The following is a 13,801-nucleotide window of genomic DNA, read 5'->3' on the forward strand; positions in this document are numbered from 1 at the left end:
ACATGAAACACTTCCTCACAGTGTACAGTAGGAAGGAAGGAATAGATCTAAACCCCATCAGTTCTGCCCAGCAAGAAATGAGGTCCCGTAATGTTGATAAGCTCAGGCTCTTGAACTGGCAGACCTGGGTCAAAATCCAAACTGTGCCCCTGACTCAGGCATGCTTCTCAGAGCCTTGATTTCCTCCTCTTTAAAAGGGAACCATAGCAGCCCCCACATTTCTAGGTAGCGTGGCATATGAAATAAGATGATATGATGTATGCAAAGCATATAGCCCCAAGTAAAGGCTAGCGAAATGTCAGCTACTCCAACTACAATCATCATTCTTATGACCATATTTTCATTAACATCAATCACTGTCAGACACTAGAGTAGCAACCAGATGAACTTGGTATGACTTAAAGTATTTCTGCAATGGGCAAAGGCTCTTGAACTGAAAACTTTCCAACAAAGTAATTCATATAATAAATCACCACGTGCAGTGTATTCACCAGATTTAGCCATTAACCAGATCCATCTCACGCTATAGTCAATTCAAACAGGGACCGCCCCCCCAAACCCTTCTCACTCAGGACTCGCCGAGCACAGTGTAGCCAGAATCTGCTCTTTGTCCAAGCCACTTATTTCACACTTCCTTTGTTCTTCTTGCACACGGCCTAAGATTGAGACCCGTGCACATATAATGTGTGTTCCCTTACTGTCACTCTTCCCTCTCGAGTTCGCTCTCTCTTTCTGCTCCTATGCTTCAAACCCGCCAAGCGCACACACATTGTACCCTGCAGAAGAGACGTCTTCAGCTGCTCTCCTCATCTGGTTTACTCTTTTACTATGTTTCATTTTCTTTTGTTCCTGGTGAGCAGAGCTATTTCTTTACCCCCAGGTAGTCCTGTCATTGAGACTGGAAAACACGTTTCTTGGCTGAGTGCCACTGGAAAGACAGTCCCCAGCCTAGAGGAAAATCAAACACTCCTTTTGGTGGTGACCTTGCTCACTTCAAAGCACCGCTGGACCTCTGAGCAGCCCCTACATTGGGGCTTTCACCCCAGGGCATTATGACTGAAGTGGGATGGTGCTTCCCCTTCCCCCTACCCACAGAACGATAGCATCAAAAGATTGCTGTTTTTCCTTCTTCTACATCAATTAGCTCTGTGTTTCCTATTTCACTTTCCCATTGTGTTTACCCCAAACAATGCAACATCTGAGATTTCCTAATTTACACCCTGTATTTCTCTGCACAGGCATTCTGCAGCGTGTATTAAGAATGACACACAAAAACAATTCTGTCTGCATTTTTTAATACCAGTTAAACCCGAGCAGCTCAACTCTGAGGTCTTTTGTATTCTAGTCATGCTTAGTTCCCAGGCCTGTGGGAACTACACCATGTGGCTACGGGAGGAGGGAGGAAAGGTCGGGATCCGGGAAAGCAAAGCTAAAGCAGCGATGAGGCTTCCCACACCCCATATGGGAAGGGGACAGGCGTTCAAATCACACTTCCACGAGCATGGTAAAAACTGGCTTGGTATAGATGGCACCAACACCCAGCTGGCATCTCTAATCATCGGCAAAGCCGGATTTCAGTTGCAGTATTAGAGTTCCTGGGGGCCCACCAGTTTAGACTAAGCAGAAGCTCTAGCAAGGTCTAGAGAAATGAAGAAGGATTTGGCAAGGATATGCATGGAGCTGGGTCCCCCAGGAGCAGAGAGGTTCATGACAGGGCCCCACCAGGGATTGTAGGATGCAGATCAGGAACGAAAGCTCAGCAGTTTTCGAGGGCCTGATCCAACATGGAAGGGCAGCGACAGTGTGGACACACAGGTGACTGCAGCTCAACAGTGAAACTAATCCCAGATTCCATCCCTGAAATACTGCCTACTCAGAGCAGACAACTTCTACTAGTCTGTCTGTCAAGCCCAGAAGTTATCTGTTCTTCTGGCTCAAGAGAGCAGCCTCTCTGCATTTCCATGTTGTGGAAATGCTTCTCTGCAGAGCTGCTCACTTTTGCTGAGACACCTGTGGCAGAATTTCTTGGGAATAAACCTCTTCTGAATTCAAATCATGGTGCCTGCTCTTTGGGCACTTCCCTGAGTATAAGACATGCTGATGTCTGACAGAAGCCGACCCTCAGTCCTCGGGGCTTGTCCCTCTCAGTATTTCCTCAAGATCCTTCTGGCTGCATTGTCCACTGTGGCCTTGTCTAGTTTCTGCTGGTGCATCAGCCAGTTCGGATGGTTTGGTTTGTTCATTATTCAGGCAGGATCACGGCTAGATGAACAATTCCCCTGGAAGCTTCCCCCACTTAAAAACAAAGTCAGGGGGCACCTGGGTGGTTAAAGCCTCTGCCTTCGGCTCAGGTCATGATCCCAGGGTTCTGGTTTCGAGTCTCACATCGGGCTCTCTGCTCAACAGGGAGCCTGCCTCCTCCTCTCTCTCTCTCTCTCTCTCTGCCTGCCTCTCTGCCTACTTGTGATCTGTCTGTCAAATAAATAAAAATCTTAAAAAACAAACAAACAAACAAAACAAAAAAAACAACAAAACAAAGTCAGGAAAGTTCCAACTCTCTCTATGAAGGCTTTGCATTTTCTGATGGCAGCAGAGGGACCAAAGGTGAAAACTGATTGCACAGAACTGGTGGGTCCAGCTGGTTCCCAGGAAATCAAGTCAGAATCTCAGTGCACGTCGCATTGAAAGGACCATGCAGTATCAGGAACTGGGCTATCTAATATGTTCGAAATGAACTCATTATTCAAGTGATAATCGGAACTCTGACTTTTACTTTTCCTCCAGTCAGAATCTCTCTCCGTTAAAAAAAAAAAAAAAAAAAAAAGGAATACTTGAAGTTGTTCAAATATACTTTTTTACCTTCTTGACTTTGCTAACATTGCTCTTCCTTTCTGAAATGATACTGGCTCTCATTCTCTGTCAAAGTGCTTCCCATCTTCCTGGTATGTAACTGTGCATAAAGTATGAGACTTCCCCGAGCCTTCATTTCTTTATCTGTGGAAGGGGGATAAGCAGCCATAATAAACCCGTATCTCAGTGGGGTAAAAAGACAGAAGTTTATTTCTCATTCACACCACGTGTCTAGCGTGGGTCAGGGAGGGGTTTGTACTCACCCCAGAAGACGGAATTGGAGGCAGGGAGGTCTGAAAACTCACCTAAGTTCTGCTCAGAATTTATTAGTCAAAGTGATCACATGGTCCCAGCTAACCTCAGGGTGGAGAAGTACAGTGCTACCACTTTCCAGAAGAAGGAGCCCTGAAAGTTTTGTGAAGCCCTGATAAGGCAGCCACATCTACAGAAAGCCCATGGTGAACCCATACAGATGATATCATTATACTTCCTCTTGGCAAGGTCCAGCTTCAGTTAGGTGAGAGAGAGAGAGAGATTTTTTTTAAACTAAACAAAAATAGTTAACCCCTAAACCCTTTATCTATGCAGGTCTGATAAATGAGAGAAAGCCCAACATAGTGGTTAACATAGATCTTGGTTCAAATCCTGGTTTGAATCCATTACCAACTTTGTGACCTTGGGCAAATGAATTAACTTTGCTGTTATTCAACTTCTTCGCCTGGGAAATATGGACAATAATTGTACATCCCTCAAAAAGTGTTATGCCTGTTAAGTGAACTAGTAATTGTGAAATTGCCAGATGTAGTACCTGATGCCATAAAAGGATTTGGTGATTCAAAAGGAATTACACCATCACACACACTGTTCTATTCCTGGCTTTAGAAATATATATATATATTTAGACATATTGACTTGACTCTATGTGTGTGCACATGTGCATGTTTATTTATGTGTATATCCACCATGTTTTTAAAAAAAAAATAGTTAGATATTAGGGCGCCTGGGTGGCTCAGTTGGTTAAGTGGCTGCCTTCGGCTCAGGTCATGATTCCAGGATCCTGGGATCCAGCCCCACATTGGGCTCCCTGCTCAGCAAAGCCTGCTTCTCTCTCTCTCCCTCTGCCTGCTGCTCTGCTTATTTGTGCTCTCTCTGTATCTCTCTGTCAAATAAATAAATAAAATAAATAAATAAAGTCTTCAAAAAAAATAGTTACTTTTTTTTACTCAGGCAGTTCAAGTGGTGAAAAATTCCTATGAGACAATTCGGGAACACCTTGTTTCATGAATCTCTAGTCACTAAGCTGTTCCCTGCTTTATCCCTCTCAGACGGAGGGTCCAAAGACTGTGTCTAATGTCATTCAGTGGGAAAGTGTGTTCAGATCTGTCAGTCATTTAGTCCAGACTCTCTGTTATGGTCTTGTCTGGTAGCAAGCATGTTCTGAGACTGTACTGCCAATAATTCTCCTAAATAAAAGGTACCATGTTCTTAGGCTTCAGGGGAAAAAAAAAGGTGAATTTCCCATTAATGGACTCAGCTATGGTACAGGATTCATTCATGCAGACTCTGCCCCTTGCCTTGCTCAGGGAAGCTCAGGCCGTCCCCTTCCCTGTTCTCTCCCCGGGGATCCCCTGGTATGGATATGCTGTACACATTTCTTAAATAATGTTGTTGTGACTCCTTGGTGCCCAATATTTTGTATGGTTAATTCAAAACTGCTTCTTAAAACATTGAATCCGAAGCCCAGTCTCTTTATTCTACTCCCACTGGCTCATTCGTAGTCTTGTTCTCTCCGACATCCCCTACCTCCCCAACCTGGGTCTCTTCTTTGAGTGTTTCATGGCTTCTCTTCCTGTACACCCCGATCTCATACATAAGAGTAATTCTTAAGCTCAGAGAAGCGATCAGCTTCTCCGTGCCACGTAGGATGAGGGAAAGTAGTGAGCATTACACGCTGAGCTTCACAGGTAGAAGTCTCTGGAAGGAGGATTCTGTATAGGAGAGCTCCTTGGGAAGTACCCCAAAGAGCCACACTTGTGAATGGGCTGGGATGGACTAGAGAGAGAACCTGAGGGGTATGTTCACCCAACAGCAACCTCAGCCAACCTCTCAGGCGGCGCTGAGTCTAGAATGGCCCTTCAGAGCTGCCCCAGATAGAGCTGAGAAGGCCAGGCCTTTGTCCTCCTACATTGCTCAGTCACTGGATGTGGCTGTCCCTGGAGGGCAGAGTAACCCTCTGCCACAGAGATGAGCCCCCAAGGGGCTTACAATGGGGAGTTCTCTGCCACCAGCACTCTCAGCAGGTGGGACAAGCCCTCCATTAGGGGAACATCAGGGTGGCACCTCCTAGTGCCCACCACGGACCAGGACAGGGCAGTGATAACCACAGTCCTGCTCCTTCCTATTCCTGAAGCTTAGAGAGGAGGGCATTGCCTTCTGCAACAGAGTTCCATCCTCTTCCTGCCATCCTCTTTGTGCTGGGGAGAGTGGGTTTAGAGGTCTTACTGTGGTTTTCTTCCCTTTCAGTATCCATTAAGGTTTTCATACAGTCCTTGCTTGCTTCTGCCTTTGCTGTCCTTGGCATCATCTTTCAAGAATACTTTCTCATTTTCTTTTTGCTGCTATGACAATCAGTGCGTCCTCAGCATTATAATTGCTCTAAATACGGTCTCAGCATCCCGTTTCCTCCAGTTCTGAGCGGATAAGATGCTTCCAAACATGAGTTTGTTTAATAAAATTTGGGCTACTCTGGGTGGCAGGCTGCCACTGAGCATATAATTCCTTTCCCTCTTATTTGAAGAAGCTACTGCTGGAGGCAGCTTCCCCCCCTCCTTTCTTCTTTCATCCCACAAATCATTTCCATACAGCCCACTCGATATTGCCTGGCAGCACCAGGGACCAGAATAGCACAGAGGATTTGAAACCCTCCTCCCCCTTGTATACTTGCGAGCTAAGCTATTCCCAAGTGGCGGGATCGATTCATTTGAATTTCATCTCCCTTCATTTCCTTTGCCTTCTCTCTGGTGCTTGCGATAATGAGCAGTGAAAATGACCCAGAACCTAGGAGACAGATGGAAGTGGGTGAGAATCCAGGGCTTGAAGACTCAAGAGTTAGCTTTGGTTCCTTCTCCTCCCACAGCTTTATCTCAGATGCCACTGAACAGAGCCACTGAACAAGGATCCACTCCACAAGTGGCCTCTGGAGAGATTTCCGTCCGATCCTCCTTTTTGTTGACACTGCAAAGACACCTCCTTGAAGCTTTCATCTCGGTCCTCTCACAAAGAGGCTCAGGTACCGTGAGTGCACTTGGGGAGACATAACATGCGAGTTTTACAATCACAGGTTAATAGAAAAGGGATGATGCTTCAAAAATCTGTCCACGGCTCTTTCCAGACTCTTGGGCATCTGTCCTTCTCTGGTCAGCAGATAAGGAGTAAAGCACTCACCTGCGGAGGAGAACAGGGAGAAAAGAGAGTACTTGCTGCGCCTTTGTGGGGGATGGGGAGAAGTTCAGCTTAGCTAGGGAGTGTTTGTCAGCAGCGGAGGATAATGACTCTTTCCATCCCTCCCGCACAATCCCTGCCCGGAGTACACTTTTCTAGGACTCCCTTCTAGCTCTGACTCTCACAGGGCAAGAACGGCATACCTCTGTGACGCTGCGGGGTCAGTGCCAGACCAAGGCAATAAAGCGCGGGAGGTGACTTTTTTGGTGTCCCAGTGCATAGAAAAGTTACGTTTACACCATAGTGTAATCTAATAGTGTAGTGTAGTCTAATAAGTGTGCAGGAGCCTTGTGTCTATAAAACAATGCCTATGCCTTAATTTTAAAAGGCTGTATTGCTAAAAAGAAAAAAAAAATGCTAACCATCAGTGGAGCTTTGAGAGCTATAATCACTGATCACAGTTCACCATAACAAATAGAATGATAACGAGAAAGTTTGAAACATTGAGGGTTCCCAAAATGGCAAATGCCATTGGAAAAATGTCACTGATAGATTTTCTTGACTCAGGATGGCCACAAACCTGCATTAAAAAAAAAAAAAAAAAAAAAAAAAAAAGCATTATCTGTGAAGGAGGACAAAATGCACTACACACCAGGATCTGTCCCTACTTGGTCAACAACAGTGAGCCCTCCTGGAACCTGACTTCCTGTGACCAGGGTCATCTCTGGTGTAGTTTGTGTGGAGTACAGGTGTCACCCTCCTTTACCCTGCTATCCTGCTAGATGTCAGGTTTCATGAACTTGTTGCTGTCTTTTCTGTGTCCCCAATGTGAGAAGCTCTGTTTTTATTCTGAGTCTGATTGCATATTAGTGGCTCTTTCTCTCCTCCTCCATTTCTACATGGACTGCCATGCAGATAAGTGGAAAAGTCTGTACTGGGAAGGGGAACGTGGCTCATCCCCAGGACGCCAGTCTTCCCCAGCCCAACCTCCTGTGTCAGGGGCTTTAGGTCCTTGAGAAACTAATGTCTGGGCCTTCATTGAGCAAACATGTCCCGAGCACGTCCTCTGTCGCTGACCCAGAGATGCTCACAGCTGAGACACTCATAGGTTCCAGAGGCCTACCACATAGCAGAGTTTGGCTCTGATCTATCCAGCCCTTCCATCTGTGACTTGAGGAATTGCTGAAGTGGAAAGAGAGAAGCAGAAAAAGAATGCCAGGGGCAGGGGTGAAGGGGCTGTGTGCTCACGTTCAGACCAAGTGTCACCAAATCAGGGAATCAGGGAGAACAGTCCAGACTCACTGCCTCTTCTGTTATCACAGTCTGAGACTCCGTGCAAAGCAAAAAGCAACAGGTTGGGTAAAAATAATACATTCTGTCCTGACCAAACATTTTTTGGGCCGAACATGTATAAAAAAACTGGTTAATACAATTGCAATTTACTCAAAATTCCTGAAACCATGCTGCAGGAAATGAAATTTGTGACTGCATGTCAATATCATGATGGCCTTTTTTTTTTTTTCTTTAATTGTGCAAGCAGTTAGAGGAGATAGGATGGGATTTTATATTATCTTTTTCTGGGAATGGCTGTCTCTTTTCTGTTTGACTTTCTTAGCTTCACCTGGACTGATTCTTACCTTTTTTTTTTTTTTTTCTTTTTTTCTTTCTTTCTTTTTTTCTTTCTTTTTTTTAACTTCTCTTAACCTGGTTGGTTGGTTCACTGAGATGGAGTAAATACTGGGATGGAAAATACCAATTCAGTTATATTTAAACTGGCATATGATGTCTGAGCAAGGAGATAAGGGAAGCCTTCCTGCATCCTGCAGACAATTAAATGAGTTTGGAAAGTTTTATTTGGTTTGTTGTTGACAAGAGCTCAGTCCCTGGGTGGCTGTTAATTTTTCCGGGTGATTCCCAAAGGAAAATCAAGCCAACTCAGGGCTACACATTTCCCTGTAGAATTTCAATGAACCACACAGTATGGAAAAGAGAAAACCATAGATCTCAGTTCTGATTTCCTCTTTTTTTTTTTTTTTTTTTGATGTTTTGTTTTGTGGGTTTTTTGTTTTTTCTTTAACGATGAAAAGAAGATTTTTTTTATTTATTTACATTTGAGAGAAGCCTATGTTTAACTGGAAAGATAAAGGGCTCAGGTGGAGAACAGGAAGAGGCAAGAAGATTTCTAGAATAGATACAATGCATTGATCTGAAAAGGCCTGAGTCTTTCATCCACTGGCATAATTAGGTAAATAGGAGGCAGCCTGTCTGATGATCCTTCTGTTAGTTTAATTGCCATCAACAGTATCCCAGCAAGTTCTTTGTATGACTTCATTGTTCTACAAACACTGGTTTGTTTTTCCATTCTGTCTTCTTTTTTAGGGAGAACTTAAGTTTTTTGTTTTGTTTGTTTGTTTTTTGAAAAATATGTATCACGGGATTAAATAAATGAGGACATTTGTATGTTCCACAATCCCCAGGTGGTCCCTGAGAAGATGAAATTTGAAACTGAACATTAGAGAACTTCACGGAATGAAGAATCTAAATCTGAAATCGAGGGTATATTACGTGAAGATTGGGCTGAAACTAACACCACTTAGTTTCTGCTAACAGATTGGAGTAGCAGCAGTTCTACTTCCTTTGACAAAACAGCAGTTCTGGAAGGGAAAACTTGAAGTTCTAGAAGGAAGGATAATATGAGTGTCAATTAATTGTCTGTTCATCTTTCATTTCAAATCAGGGTCCAGGGTCAGACTCAGGTCCTTGGCCTGGATTATCCAGTGAGAGTGTCTTTGAGGTCCCAGGTGTGGGCAGGCTCCCTCACTGGTTAATGGCCAAAATGAAATTAGAGGAGGTGGAGCCTCAGGGTTCTGCCTTTCAGCACTATGTTTTGGAGATTGGGTTCCATTCCATGGGAAACTTTTGCAGACCAAACAGCAGGTGAGAACCTCAGAGTGTCTACATGAACTGCAGATGTTCTTTAGCTTTGAGCAATTATAACATTCTTGAAAAATGTCCCTAGGATACTTTTACTGAGAAACATACTCTTCTATTTGTTGTCAGTATATATACCGTAAAAAATAGCAATCACTTGTCACAATAAGACACATAGATATATTAACTTTCTTAATTGTTAAAACAGTCAGCTGACTCTTAACTAACAAGCACCCCCAAACTCAGTGTCATTTGTGTTGCTCATAAATTCATGGGTAGCTGGATGGTTTTTCTGGTCTTGGCTGGGCTCACTTATGAGTCCGTGATCAGCTACAGATCAGAGAGTTGACTCTGATGATCTAGGCTGGACTTTCTTACAGGATGGAAGCATGGCCAGGTATAGTCTAGAGTGACTGGCTAGGACAACTGCCCCTCCTCTCCTTTATCTGATTGCTTATCATCCAGCAGGCCAGGCAGGAATTGTTCACAGGGTGACTTGAGGTGATGTAGGATTCCAAGAGCAGAGGCAAGAGCATGTGTGGCCTCTTGGAGAGGCATAGGCTTGAGACTGGCATAAGGTCACTTTTGCCTCATCTGTGGTCAGAGGAAATTCCAAGGCCAGCCTAGTTAATGGAGTGGAGAAATAGACTCCACTTTTTTTTTTTTTTAATCTTATCTTCTATGGTTTTATCTTATCTTATTTTATTGTACTGAGAGAGAGAGAGAGAGAGAGAAGGAATGTGTGTGAGTGGGGAGAAGGGAAAAGGGAGAGAGAGAACCTCAAGCAAACTCCACACTGAGTACAGAGCCCAACATGAGCCTTGATTTCAACACCCTGAAATCATAACCTGAGCCAAAATCAAGGGTCAGTGGCTTGACCAACTGAGCCACTGAGGCACCCCTAGACTCCACTTCTTGATGGGAGGAATTTAAGGTTACCTTGCAAAAGGACATGAATAAGACAGGGTGGGGAATAACGAAGACCGTTTTTTGAAATAATCTACCATAGCACATGAAATTAAGTATTATAGTGCTCACTTTATAGATGAAAAAAAATTGAGGTCCAGTGTTAAGTAACATGCCCTAAAAACTGGTAAGTAGTAAGTTACTAGCACTAATTCATAACTAGAAAGTGATTGAATGACAAATTAGGCAAACTTAGGCATGTCTAACTCCAAGGCCCTTTCTTTGACCACTCTGTAAGGTCTTTAAGGATCTTATTACTAAATGGCCTTATCAAAAATGAAGTTGGTGCCTGAGGATAAGGAAATAGGACAGTATATAATTCAAAGATAAAAATAATCCACTCATTTTCATTTACTTAATCAAGGGCCACTTCTTTAATTGAATAAAACCATCCTAGTGATAGTTATGGATTATTCATTTCTTCATCTCTGCCTACAATAGATGTTAGTCATCATTGACTCTTTCTCTGTAGAATATTATAATATTATTGGCTTGATTTCTTTGTAGTAATATTATATAGCCTGAGAGGAATCAAGTGCAAATGGAATTTTCATTTGCAAAACTTGCACTATATACTCCTCCAAATATTCGGGTAAAGTGATAGTGTATTAGTCATAGAAATTGAGTAGAATTAAATGTTGTTTAATTAGATCTGAATCAAGCCAATAACTTCTGTGAGTGTTTACGCTATTAAAGTAATGGGGTGTGGGGAGGCCTTTGGCAGGGGAACCAAGTATGTTGGCAAATTCTGAGCTAACAGGTTACTTTGCTGTAACTTCTCAGAACCTTTCACAGGCTCATGCCCATTGTGACTCTCAGAGAGGGTATCTTTCAGACTCAGGGGACTATAGAATATTTACTTGCTAGAACTCTCGGATACCTGGTATTCCACAGGACCCTTGGAAAAGCTGAACTGGATTCTCATCCTTTTGTATTCAGAGTCCATAGTATTGGTCAAGCATCTGCTATGAGTTGGACACTATCAGAACCAGGCATTATCAGAAACCCATGAAATAGGTAGGTCTTTTTATTTATAGTTGAGGAAACTGATCAGTTAGTTTTCTTGCCCACAATCCCGCAGCTGGTATCATAACTGGGAGTTAAACCTGGTTTTATCTACCTTCGGGCCTATAATGTTTCCTTTACATTATGCTGAGATTAGGAAAGTTTAAAGGACTGCCCATGGTAACTCGGCTGGTTAGAAGAGACACATATATTTATAATCCCTGTAACTCCTGACAGAGAAGAGGTTATCTGTCAATGCTTAGTGGCCAATCCCTTTATTACCTAGTTATTATGATCACGCTCATGGCAAAAAAAAACTGACAATAGTAGAAAAAAGTGTAAGATTAAAAAGTAAAAAGTCGGGGCACCTGGGTGGCTCAGTGAGTTAAGCTGCTGCCTTCGGCTCGGGTCATGATCTCAGGGTCCTGGGATCGGGTCCCGCATCGGACTCTCTGCTCAGCGGGGAGCCTGCTTCCTCCTCTCTCTCTCTCTCTGCCTGCCTCTCTGCCTGCTTGTGGTCTCTCTCTGTCAAATAAATAAATAAAATATTTATAAAAAAAAAAATAAAAGTAAAAAGTCTTTTTCCATTTGTTCAGCTCCAGAACCATCCCTAGAGGATAAGACTATCATTTTTTATTGTTCTCCTATAACTTTTTAATTATACATGTTTGTTGTGTGTATGTATGTGTGTAAATCTATTTTGTTTTACACAGATAAAAATGTACAGTTTTCATCTAATATATCTTTGACATCTTTTTTTAAAAATCAGGGTATGTAGATTCTTCTTTGTTATCGGTGTACTATTTTTAAGCAATTTTTTTGTGATGGATTTTTAAAGTATTTCTAGTTATTTTTGAAAATTCATTCTTTTTAAAAAATTTTCTGTTATAGCAAACAGTGCCCCAATGAAGGAATAATCTTATCCATACATCTTTGTAGTTATGTTTTTATTGGAAAACAAAACCAAAAAGCCATGCAAGGCATTGTTTCTTCTGGTGACTTCTCCTAGGAAAAATTGTGGACTATTGCCAAGAAAATGTTATAGGGGCTGTAAATAAAAGGTTCTTTAAAATACAAATTTTGGACCAAATATAGTAGTCTCCTTCTTTGGTCTACTCTGTTCTCCCCAGGGAGCAAATGGACTGAGCCAGTGGTCCTATCAGATACCTCTGTGACTAAGATCCAAAATGACTAAAACCAAGAAAGGGTGACTCAGACTCTTCAAGCTCTTCTTGCACACTGGAACAACTCCACATATTTTGGTTTTGATGCTATGGACACATATTCAACACAAAATGGACAGATGCAACCAACTCTTGGCCATTTAAAGACTTGCCCATCATTTTATGCAATTAGCCCTTTTAGTGACATAGACAATGAACAGAATTCAGATGAGAAGCTTGACTCTTATCAATTCCACCTCTAGGAATATATCTTAAGGAAATGAGCCAAGGGGCAACTGGGTGGTTCAGTCATTAAGCGTCTGCCTTCAGTTCAAGTCATGATCCCAGGGTCCTGGGATGGAGCCCCACATCGGCTCCCTGCTCAGCAGGAAGGCTGCTTCTCACTCTCCCACTCCCCTTGCTTTTGCTTGTGTTCCGTCTCTCACTGTGTCTCTCTCTGTCAAATAAATAAATAAAATCTAAAAAAAAAAAAAAAGGAAGTGATCCAAAAGGGAAAATCTATGAACTAGAAACATTTATTTCAATTCCACATTTTTTATGATAAATTATTAGCAAAAATGGGAGAAAATTAAAATATAAGGATCATGACAATGTAAAATCTTAAAAAAGTAACAAAATTGTCACCTGTGCTAAAATGGCAATTAAAAATTACCTATAAGAACAAAATATTTGATTTGCTAGCTCTTTGAATTCTAGGCAGTCTTTTTCACTTATAAAACATTCTATCTATTTTATAATATTATTTGTAAATGTAGTAAGTTAATAGTTCACAGAAGACAATTTATGTGGCTGTCTAGGAAGAATCTGAAATTTGAAAAAAAGTCTGTTTTAGTCTCAGTCAAGGATTGACATATTCTTATAAAAAGACAGATTTGACTAGGCTCTCCCCTAACTTTTAAGGATGTTGCCTGTAAGCAACATAATCAACCGCATGTCTCATTTTGTCTGGGACAATTCCTGTTTGAGCATGTTGTCCGAGCATGGTTGTTACCAGCACTGCTTTTCACTGTCAGAGGTGACTTCGCTTGCATGATAAACCTTGCAGACTCCGACACTACGAAAGAGATGCTAATCACCCCAACTTTATCATGTATCTCTAGTGAACACCATTCCTATAAGGTAAGTTAGCCTTCTATGGCTTAGGAAGTGTTTCACAGAGCAATGACTTACATGATGCCCAAAGCCAAAACAGAATACACAGTGAAATGTTAAAGATCTTGCCCACCGTATCATGTGGTAGCCCTTTCACAGGATCTTTGAAAAATTCTGAAATTTGAAAACGTTTTACTCTGCTTATTAATCATCTTTCACTATATTAATTAGTAATAATTTTGTAATTTGACATTTTTGTCTTCTTCCTTTGATGCCCAGGAAACTCAGAACTAAGCTAGGTCTTTAGATGAAGCAAAAATCATTAATCTAAT

General features: G+C 42.2%; 1 protein-coding gene across 12 annotated transcripts in view; it reads left to right on the forward strand.

Moving 5' to 3' along the window:
* Window positions 1-13,801, forward strand: part of LRRC3B (leucine rich repeat containing 3B) — a 91,264-nt gene that overhangs the window by 62,533 nt on the left and 14,930 nt on the right. For 2 of the 12 annotated variants that reach the window (XM_082687073.1, XM_082687069.1), the window contains exon 2: window positions 5,987-6,139. The exons of the other annotated variants lie outside the window; for them this stretch is intronic. The gene's annotated coding sequence lies outside the window, so the exon portion shown is untranslated. The remainder of the gene's footprint in view (window positions 1-5,986; window positions 6,140-13,801) is intronic. 12 annotated transcript variants of the gene reach the window in all.

Source organism: Mustela nivalis (genome assembly GCF_964662115.1).
Source record: "Mustela nivalis genome assembly, chromosome: 1".
NCBI lineage: Eukaryota > Metazoa > Chordata > Mammalia > Carnivora > Mustelidae > Mustela > Mustela nivalis.